Here is an 11,347-nt window from a genome sequence, read left to right as displayed (position 1 = left end):
AGGCCAATGGGAGAGTGCATTTGTTTCTCTGGTTTGGAGGTCCAGGGCAAGAGAGATGAAGTTTGTTTTGTTTTGTTTTTTAACCACAGTAATGCTTGGTTCCTCTTGGGTTTAGGGCTGTTTTGGTGCACCATCACTGTAAGAAAACTTTTCTTGACTTTGGAGTCTTTCCAACCCCACAAGTTCCCAGACTGGTTAGCGGATCCTAGGGCACTGCTCTGTTGCTCAATCATCACCTTGAATATAGAGATGGTGGTTTGAAGGCAAGTTCAGTAAAAGGTGTGCTTTCTCATCAGGTCCCTCTTTCCATTATATGCTCTTCTCTTCTTTTGTAATCTGCCCCAACCCAGGGGGGCTTTGGGGCAGATTGAGCTTTGAGCTTTGCCACACTAATGCTTTGCCACACTAATGCTGTAGTAACCAAAGCAAGTGAGATCACAACAGAAGAGACAGAGCTAAAACAAGAGTTCAGAAAATGCCTGCTGAAAAAAACCACTTTCCTAGTTCCTGACAAAAAAGCAGCAGGGAGGAGATCAGGTGGATATTAAATGATAAGATGTTCCAGAGGGTGGGGCCATCACCAAAAGGTTCTCTCGTGCATCACTATCAGCCTCGCTTCAGAAGTCTGAGGGGAATGCAAGAGAGCCTCCTTCTCAGATCTGGATGGAGGATCCATGATGTAGATCTCTATGAAGGAAGGCAGTATTTCAAGTATTCTGGTCCCAAGTCCTAAAAGACTCCAAAGGTTATCACCAGACCCTTGAATCACCAGAAATGGTTGGCAACCTTCAGTCTTGAAAGTCTATGGTATAAGCCTACAGCACCCGGTATTCCCAGGCGGTCTCCCATCCAAGTAGTAACCAGGCCTGAACCTGCTTAGCTTCCGAGTTGAGACGAGATCGGGCATGTGCAGGGTAACAGTTGCTGTCAGCATAGGAAGAAAGTGATGACCAACAGAGGAACATCAGAGACAATTAATATCCTGCTTTTTGACCATCAGGTCCTCAAAGGTGTTTACAGCCCCAAAATTTTAGCTATTTCATATTAAGTCGCAGACCACAATACAAACAATAAATGCAATTTTAACTACAAATACCATTTTAACTCCTTATTACAAATGCCATCATTTAACACCTCCTTTCCCCTCCTTCAGTTCATTCTACCTTCACTCTCACTATGAGTTATGGTTTGGTTGCAGTCAGTGGTGGCATTCAGCAGGTTCTCACCTATTCTATAGAACCCCTACCTAATCCAGCTGTTGGTTCTAAGAACTGTTTGCTGGCCAGTGAGCTCGTGCCTTGAAATGTCAGGGCTAACCCTCCTGGGGGCAGCAGCCGTGTGGGGCCAACCCGTCCTGGGGGAAAGGGGGTCGCTCCCAGCGGGTGCCGAGGCTGCGGGGGCTGAAGGGGTGAGCCGGACGCGGCCAACTGGAGTCTTCCGCGACGCGGCTGCCACTCACCAGCCCTTGCGAGCTCGCTTTCGCAGCTCCTGCGAAAGGGCGCGAACAGCCAGCGCGCCCGCAGATGCAGCCTGCTGACCAGGGTGAGAGAAGCAGCCCAGCTGCCCACCCCGCGCCTCCCCTCCCTGGCCCAGCTGGCCGACTGGCGAGTAGACTGCTCCTGTGCCTGGAGGCTCCTTGGGCTCAGCTCTCCCGGTGGGTCGGGGGCGGGATGAAGAGGAGGGCGCCGGAGCAGCCCCCGCCCCCCGCCACATGTCCATGGACACACAATGGAACTTACCTCTGGGTAGGTACTGAGCACAATCCTAACCAGGTCTACTCAGAAGTAACTCCTATTTTGTTCAATGGGGCTTACTCTCAGGAAAGTGTGGTTAGGATTGCAGCCACTGTCAATCAGAAGGCGAAGGAAGGAAGCATCTCATCCTCCTCACTGAGGCTGCAACCCTATCCACACTTTCCTGGGAGTAAGTCCCTCTGGCTATAATGACTTACTCCTAAGTAGACATGCATAGGATTGTGCTTAAAGGCTGCACTCCTAGCCACATTCTCCTGCAAGTAAGCCCCTTTGGCTATAATGACTTACTCCTGAGTAGACATGCATGGGATTGTGCTCAAAGGCTGCGACCCTATCCACACTTTCCTGCGAGTAAGCCCCTTTGGCTAGAATGAGACTCTATAATGAGTAGGCATGCATAGGCTTGGGCTCTCATGCTGCAGTAAGCTCTGTTGACTATAATGGGACTCACTTCTGAGTAGATGGGCATAGGGATTGTGCCCTTACTTCCCACAAGCACAGGACTGCACCATTGGGTTGGTTTTCATCCTTGGGGTTTGGGAATGCAGTTTTGTGCCTGGGAACTTTTCACTGCAATACAAAGTGTTGTTACACAACAATTGTATAATACACTATCAGACACATAGAGGCGATGCTCCCACAGCTGAAATTCCTCAGGTTAAAAAAAGGCAGGAATGTGGCACAAAACATTACTTCATTAAGGGTACAATCCTATGCAGGTCTTCTCAGGAGTAAGTCCTATTGTGTTCAATGGGTCTTACTCCCAGGAAAGTGTGGATAGGATTGCAGCCTTTGAGCAGAATCCTATGCATATCCACTCAGAAGTAAATCTCATTATAGCCAATGGGGCTTATTTCCAGGAAAGTGGAAGTAGGATTGCAGCCTTAGGGCACAATCCTAAGCATGTCTACTCAGAAGTAAGTCCTATTGTGCTCAGTGAGGCTTTCTTCTAGCACCTGTGCAGTCACAATGCAGCCCTGAGGTAAGGGAACAAATGTTCCCTGCCCCCCACCACAGGATGCAGTGCATGCGCTATTGGTACAGCTGCACTGGCACTGGAAAATTGGATAGGATTGGGTCCTAAGTCCTCTTAACTGTAACTTTCCAGTACCAAGTCCTGGAGGTCTCCTTGTGGCAAGGGAATGTTTGTTCCCTTACCTCGGGACTGCAATGTGGCTGCACTGGCTCTGGAAAGTTGGATATCCCTTAGGCTGCAATCCTACTCACACCTGGGAAGCAAGCCCAATTGACTATATAATGTGATTTACTCCTGTGTAGGCTTGCATAGGATTGGGCTGCTATTCCCAGGTAAGTGTGCTGAGGATGGTACAGTTAGCATTGCTCCTTCTCTAGCAGAAAAGTTCCTTTAGGTTATTCTTTAGAATGTCATGACCAGTTTAGAAACTCAACAGTTTGAAAATTAACAATGAGTGCAAATTCCTGGTTTCATTTCTCTGAATTCCATAAGTAAAAGCCTACTTAGCTAAAGCTAGAGAACAGCTTTGGCCTTAACAAGGACCTATCCAACTTTTCAGAGCTGATGTAGCTGCAATGCAGTCCTGAGGAAGGGGAACAAGCATTCCCATACCTTGAGGAGGACTCCATGACTGTCCCCTTACATTGCAGGATGCAGCACACGCCCCACTGGCTTGACTTTATCAGTGCTGGAAAGTTGTATAGGATTGGATCCTCAGGATTCCAAACTGTGCTATGCTGATTATTCAAAATTGGCATCTTAATCCTTGAATTTCAGACCATTTTTTTTAACCATCTGGGGAAAAACTGAGGTGGTCTGCTTTACACGATAGAGTATTCTACATCAGCGTTTCTCAACCAGTGGTACGGGAACCACCAGTAGTACTTGAAGTGGTGCTGTTTGGCAGTGAAACCAGGAATGAGGCACAACCAACAGTGATAGGAGGCTTAGCCTCCAAAGCATGCTTTTCCATGCTCAAAAAAGCCCTCCCATCCACCCTGTGCCTCTTACTGGTGTTTGTCATGTCGCACCTGGCCTCCCAAACCAGAAGTAATTGATGATGATGTCATTGTGGTGGTACTTCGAATAGGCAAAGCATGTAAAGTGGTACAAATGTTGAGAATCACTGTGCTGTATGATTGTCAGTTTCCTGAAGCCAGTTGTTTTAATCCCATTCATAATTCAACGTGCCGGTTGTGGTTTTCTGTCAAGCGTACATGTGGTGAAATAGGTATAAGACAAATGGCACATGGAATTCATGTGCTGGCCTACAGAGACAGAGTTAATTTCTGAGTGGAAATTTCATCTTGTACAAAGGGGTCCTTAGCTCAGCAGAGGAGCTTGCCTTAAGCTGCTAATGCATTGTCACTCACAACCTCAGCAGGAAAACACTAGCCTGGAATTTTCTCTTTTATTATTCCATCAATTTAGTCTGAACCTTCATAACCTTCACTAATCCTTTTGATGGCCACTGCTAAAAAGGATTTCAATCCAAGCATGTACTGTATTACATGAAACATAAGCTCATGATCAGCACTCAGGCTAAGTCTATGAAGTGGACTATTAAAGGACAACATAATTCATTGATGGTTTTTGTAACCTTGTATTATTACAACTTGCCATTTTGGAATATGGTGTGACAATATCTCAATTTTTCTTAGTTTTGTTTCTATACCCATGATAGCATATTTGTTTTAACCATTGTCTGGTTTAACAACGGGATACTACAGATTTTTGCCTCAGCCGAGCTACATCAGAACCTGGTTTATTTTTTCATCTGACATAGGATAGAGAATGGATATAAGGGAGTCCCATTTTACAGTGATGCACCTCTTCTTGCTTCAGGCATGTTGATTTGGCCTACAAGTGAACATCACAACATAATTTTAAATTAGCCTGAGAAGACACTCTTAACCCCCAATCTTATTTGGCCGCTGTGCCAACATTGTATGGATGTTGGTATGAACTGTCATATCCTAAGCCTGGCCTGCGAGGGCAGGGGAGGAAGCCACCTGTGTCCGTGGTACTGGCTGGCTGTCTGACTTCCAGAGTGCAAGAATGGACCAGTGTATGGCCTAAGAAGCTATTTATTTTAATGTGCATTGCTGATATGGGTAAGCTCTCTTCAATGGTTTGCCATGGGGTGGAACTTCGCATTTAAATCGTTCCTGCCTAAGAAGCACAATGAGAAGACAAGGTGCTGACACAGCACAGTCATATGAATTTTAATTGAAGGGAAGAAAAATGAGAACATTAGGAGAAAACACACTCCCAGTCTTCTCTTTAATGTTGACAGCAGATGTGGGACAGGTCCCCAGTGCACAAGTCCCATGGTCTGATTTCCAGCTTCAAGGGCTGTTGGTCTGCACCTTAGTTGAGGCTGAGTTCAGCTCATCAGCCTGTCACTTTCAACTGTAATTGCCTCCTTTCCAGCTTATTCTACAATCATCTTTGCATACAAAGATCTTACTTCCTCTTGCAAATCTTGCAGACATTACTGGAATGTCTTATCCCAGGATGCAGTATTAAAGAGCACAGCTCCAGAGATAAACTTCACTCTCTGCTATAAATTGGTGCCTCTCCTTGTCAATTTGATATCTGGCTTTGAGAAGCCTCCTTCAAGAGTAAGGGTTCTATTGTATTTTCACCTTGGTGATGTCTTTTTTTAAATTGTGCATTACATCTCACTGCCTGCAATCCATGTGAACCTGTTAGAAGGACCCATTTTATAGGTTTGCTGCTTTTTTTTGAAAAATATACAAAATTTTACCCTGCACCCCCCCCCCCCAAATAAACACACAGGACAGAGGCCTTGGTAGACTGGGCCACTTTATTAATAATTAAACAATTGCAGCAGGGTAAAATTCTAACTTAGTTCCAGGCATGTGGGCGCTGGGGGAAATGGTGCTAGCCGGCTACCTCCCTCAGGGGATAAACAGGTGTAACGTCCAAGGCTGCATTCAGTCAAAGACCGAGTGAGCCTATCACGGCCAACCCCAAAGGGTTGAGACAGCTGGACAGTGCAGACCCACAGGCCAAGCCTTGCAATAGCCTTTGCAAATCCAGCCAAGGCGCTTGCCAACTAGCCTCACTGAGCCAGACAAGCAAGCATGAGCTGTCCTGGCTCACCCCTTGACCTTGCTTACCTCAAGACACTGAAGGATGAGGCCTGCCTGCCTGACTTGTACAACATCTGTGTAAAGTGACCAACAGGATAAACGGGGAACAAATTAACCCTAAGCTGCCCACATATCAATATTAGTCTGGGGTAGGCAAAACAAAAATTCAATCCAAGGCCAATTCGACTGGCAAAAATTCCTACCCACCCCTCCCCAAACAGGAACCAGGTATTCTCAGACTGAATGAGGGGTGGGAGGGAAGGGGTTGCTGGTTAGAGTGGAATGTGAGGTCGGAGCTCCTGTGCCTGCCTCAAACCCTCACCCCCTCCCCCAGCAACAACTAAGTCAATGGCTGCAGGGCACTTCTGCCCATGCCAGGATAGAAGGGTGGGGGCAAAAGCAGTGGCACATAAGGATGTGCCGGCAGTATTCTAGTTATCCAGCTAATACTGAGAACAATGGAAATGATCTGAAGATGCTCATTGCTGCTATCTTTAAAAAAAACAACCAAACACACACACACCCAAAAAGCACACACAATTGTTTAAGGAAACGTACACTGTCAGCACTCCAGTTTTCAGAGTCTATTGAATCAACAAAGAAGAAATAATATTAATGGTTCCAGAAACGAAAGCTCATGCTGCATTTAAAAGAAATTCACGCATTGTTTTCTTCAGCAAGCTAAACCCTGATTTGCTTTATTTGGGAAGGCGTGTGTGCTCTTTCAAACAAACAGAACAAAACATTTTTTTCTGCATGTAGCATTGTGGCTTTCATCCATAGCCATATTTTTTTTTTCCCTTTTTGCTCATCTAAGCCACTTTTCCTATCAATGGGCTTTTCTTTCCTCTTTCAGTTTCATTGTCCTGGCCTAATTTGTAGTAGTTCATCTGTGGCACCAGTTTGCTCATCTCCCAGCTCTATTACTAAACAAACAGGACTGGCTGCCACACAACTCATTTAGGCAGGGTTGGGTTGTGTTCTTTGCACTGACTGAACCTGCATAAACCGACTACATAGTAGCAGGTTGCCCATTTGGAAGCCAGAAGCTCTTCCTAGGCCATGGACAAGCATGAATAGCAAAGGCAACAGATGCTGGGATAAAGTTTCCAAGGCGGTAAAGAAGGTGGGGGGAGAGTCCAAAAGCATTAGCTTAGTTTTTCTCTGCAGATAGAAGAAAGCAGAGGACTGTTTCTGCTATTATCTAAAATTGTACAAGTTCAATTTGGGATGCTTTATGAGACAGCTGCATCTCAAATGACACGTTGACATAAAATAATTTAACACTAGCCATAATGCCCAATACATCATTAAACCGAGCCATTTTAAAAAAAATGGATGGGGAGAAGTTATAAAGCCATAATGTCTAAGAAGATCTTTCTTGGAAAATGTGCATTTGAAAATGACATGCCCCCTTTAGCTTATTTACATACCCTTGGATGGGGTACAGTCTCTCTGCTGTAAAAACCAATCTCTTTCTGCTCTCAACGGGACGGTTCACACACACGTATTCACACATTTATTTACTTTTTCACCTCTTATGAGCCTTGTAGCTAAGGTTCCAGTTGGGTGCTTATCTGTGTGGAATCCTCATGGGCAGAATACCTACAATAAGAATTGTGCAAAGACAAGAATTAAAACACAATTATCTTGCCATACATGTTGCGATGGACAAGAGGTTGTTTGTACAAAGTGCTCCCTTTGTAAGCAAAGTGCCCTTTCAACATGATTTCCATTACCAAAGGTCCCCTTTGAGATGCCAGGGAGGTTCAGCCCAATGCCTCACATTTTCTCATCTGAGCTGTAGTCTCCCTGGCAGAGGCTCATCGACCAGGGCTAGAGTGCTGCAATTGGCTATCACATGTCGTCTGTAGCCTATGCTGCATGATGGGATGGAGGACATGAGACTTCCTAGAATTTTCCCTTCCCCATTGTTCCCAGTGTGCTTACTCCTATGCTAGGTCTGTGGCTGGTATAATGCTTTTCTGCCTTGGGGATATGCCCTTTGTCCAAAGGGGGTTGGGATGTGGGGTGCACTGACTCCCCTCATCCCACCCAGGTTGCTCCCACAATCTCCTTCCTGTTTTGGCCTCTCTTCTGATTGAGTCAGGCCAGTGTCCAAGCTACACCCATATGCTGTTTATTTTTCCAGTGTTGCATCAGCATCCATGGCACAACTGAGTGAACAGACCAATGCTGGCAGGGCTATCATTCCACTGGCACACACTGAGATACACTGATGTATCTCAAGGATAGGATTAATCTGTCAGTTAATATGCTTCTGTATTCCCAACAAGTTACTGCCATATATAGTATAGTTTAGGCATCTCTTAAAGTACTCAGAACAAAAAGTGTTTTGGATTTTTTTTTTTTTTCATATTTTGGAATATATAAAGAGAGAGATCTTGGGAAGGGACCCAAAGTCGAAACACAAAATTCACTTATGTTTTATATAACCCTTATACACATAGCCTGAAAGTGATTTTATACAACATTTTTAATAATTTTGTGCGTGAAACAAAGTTTGTGCAAGAAACACAGCTTGTAATTTTATTTCTTTAGGCAAAAAAAGTAAAAAAAAAAGTCTTGTTGGCACTTAAAAACATTCTGTTTCAGAATATTCCATATTTTGTAATTCTGGATATTGTGGAATTCTGAATATTCTGTGCCAGATATTTTAGAGACCCCTGGTGTAGAGAGACAAACAATATTTAGAGACTTACCACAACTGCAGCTTTCTTCCACTTCAGTGCTGGCTCGGGGTCAGTAGAAGCAGGAATAGTCCTTCCATCAACCTTAGTGCACATATGCAAGAGCTGTAGTGTGGCAGAAACTCCCCAGTTCAATCTCTACATCTCCAAGTAGGGCAGCGAAAGTCCTTCAGCTGAAACCTTCAAGACTTTCTGAATGTAGACAACACAATGTAGACAATTCTGAGCTAGATGGAACAATGATCAAAAGGAGGAAGTTTCGTATGTTCACATCTTCAGATGATAATGATTATAGTAAGCATGGAACTGTAAAAAAAAAATTCACAAAGGTCGTGACTGGGGAATACATATTTTAAGATATTCTACTCTTTGAACAAGTCCAAAAGGGGGAACTCAAGCCTATCCACATTTCAATAGCTAGAAATGCTGAATACATGCCTTGGTGTCAGTTACCGTACTAATGCAGGGAACAGTGCTATCATCCATGCATGCTCACAGAATACTCAATAAAAGCCTCTGTTCACAAAAAGATGCAAAAGGAATCTCAGAATCAAAGGCCAGCTATTAAGTGGGAATATGAAGTGATTAAAATTGATTTTTTCCTCATCCCTTGGCTTTTACTGAAACCTAGTCTTGAATTGAAGAAACATTATGACATCAATTTCAGAACGTTTGCAAGAATTGATGTCATAATGTTCCTTCAGTTCAAGACTAGGTTTTAATAAAGGCCAGGGGATGAAAAAAAAATCAATTTTTCAAACTCATATAATGTTAAAAAGAGAAAGAAAAGAAGTGATTTCGGGAGAAAAGGGTCACAACCTGATTATATTTAATGACGGCTTGCAATTATCTTCTGCCATCCTTCTGCCATAAGCTGAATTTTAAAGAGGGACGTCTTCTGCTTTTCTAAAAAAGAAATGCGTAATTTATTACCAGGTGCCTTATAAAATGTACGTATGTTTCTCTAATATAACTTGCCCAGGAGCCTAAATCTAGAAACTAGAACCAGATACAGGGTAGAATAACTTGTTCAAGAAAAGCTATTAAACCTTCCTTGAGGCTATCAACATTTTCAAGCAGATCTAAGGGGAAAAGGCTCCCACGAGGCACATGGAAGTTCTCTGATCTGAAGCGTCAGAATAGCAGAAGCCATTGATCACACAACAGAGATGTAGGCCAAGGGGGCTTCCCTTGAAACAAAACCACCAGCAGTGTCCATTTGTCTAGTTTGACAGCAGAAATACCAGACATAATTACAAGAACTCAGCCAACAGCATTCCGTAGAATGTCATAGATGCCATCATGTGCCAGTAATAGCCTTCTGCAGTTCATACTGACTATATACAAAATAATAAGTGGACGCAAGTAAGACACTGGGATCACAGAAAAGGCAGGATGGAAAGAGCACCTCACCTCTCATGGACGTTCTCCCTCTACAGGTCATTTTATTTTGTAATGATTATACTTCATATTTTTGCATCGTTAACAGGTTTTAGCTTTCCCAGATATATTATCACATGCTCAGTCCCACAATGATGTTTTCTGAAATGCTATAAGAATTCTGAGGAGACTGGAAGGAAAAGACTTCTGCATCTGAAGAAAAGGAGGTCTGGAGCAAAAGGGGTTTTGCTTTATCTAATCAGTGCCTACAGAGCAAAGTGTCCTCACTGCTCACCATTCATTTGAAAATGCTGGGGAGAGAGAGAGAGAGAGAGAGAGAGAGAGAGAGAGAGAGAGAGAGAGAGAGAGACTGAAAACAAGATGAAGAAGAGAACTGCTATGCTGCATCTAATGGGTCCTAGCAGCAGATCAACAACACAGTCCTCTGCATGTTTGTTGAGAAGTCCCATAGAGTTCAATGGTCCCAAGAAATGGAGGATACCATTGCAGCCCAAGCACCTTACTGACATTTTGCAGCAAATGATAGCTTTTAAGAGAAGGAGTGGTGGTCCTGGCTCATGGAATCCAGTTTGCATGCTCCAACAGCGGCCGAATCTTAATATTGCAGCATGTTTTAACAGTGCAGAGTTCCACTGTCCCATGTTTCATGCTTTCTCTGTTATCCCGATCCTGTCTTTGCTACTCATTCATCAGACCTAGTCCTCTCCCTTTTCCTTGGTTGTGTTGCACTGAAAAGAATACTTTTTTTTCCCGAAGTGGTCAAAGTGCTTGATGTACTGCTGCAGTTTTATTTTTTCAACCATCCTTGTAGAGTAGATCAAAGTTATCTCCATATTACAGGCGAGGAAGCTTGAGAGAGAGCAGCCAAGACTGAATTCATAACTGAGATGGAACTAAGGATGTGTTAAGGGTTGGATCCTATCAGTGTGTTAAAGGTTGGACCCTACCAGTCTCCCAGGAACAGCTAGAGAGATCCCTAAGACGAGTATGGCTATCTTCGTAATGTCACCATATGGCACTATCTGAGGAAAACTTCTTTATATTTTCCAGGCACGAACAGCTGCCATGGAAATATGTCCTCAGACTACAAGCCCTCTGGGATCAGTGGGACCTATACAGAACCATCCCCTCTGATAACAGTTTTCGTATTCCTTTCATAAACTTCTAAAATTCTTTGATCAATTACTTAGTAAAGTTGGAACATATACAGTTTCTGCAACTGTCTTGGACTGTCATGCAGCTAACACATGCAGCACACATCACTCTTTAAGAAAAAAAAAAATGGTAACAGAACCAATAAGGAAATGAAACTCTGCAGGCCATCCAACAGCTGAGAGCAGCACATAATGGATGGCACTGACATTTCTAAACAATGGGATCATTGTC

At 43.8% G+C, this 11,347-nt stretch overlaps 1 pseudogene; it reads right to left on the bottom strand.

Annotated features, from left to right (window-relative positions):
* Positions 1–812: 812 nt before the first annotated feature.
* LOC136646560 (5S ribosomal RNA) lies at positions 813–932 on the bottom strand (annotated as a pseudogene).
* Positions 933–11,347: the final 10,415 nt, after the last annotated feature.

Source organism: Tiliqua scincoides, chromosome 3 (assembly GCF_035046505.1).
Source record: "Tiliqua scincoides isolate rTilSci1 chromosome 3, rTilSci1.hap2, whole genome shotgun sequence".
NCBI classification, from domain to species: Eukaryota; Metazoa; Chordata; class Lepidosauria; order Squamata; family Scincidae; genus Tiliqua; species Tiliqua scincoides.
Note: the sequence above shows the minus strand (reverse complement) of the source record. Positions and strands in the feature narration are given on the sequence as shown.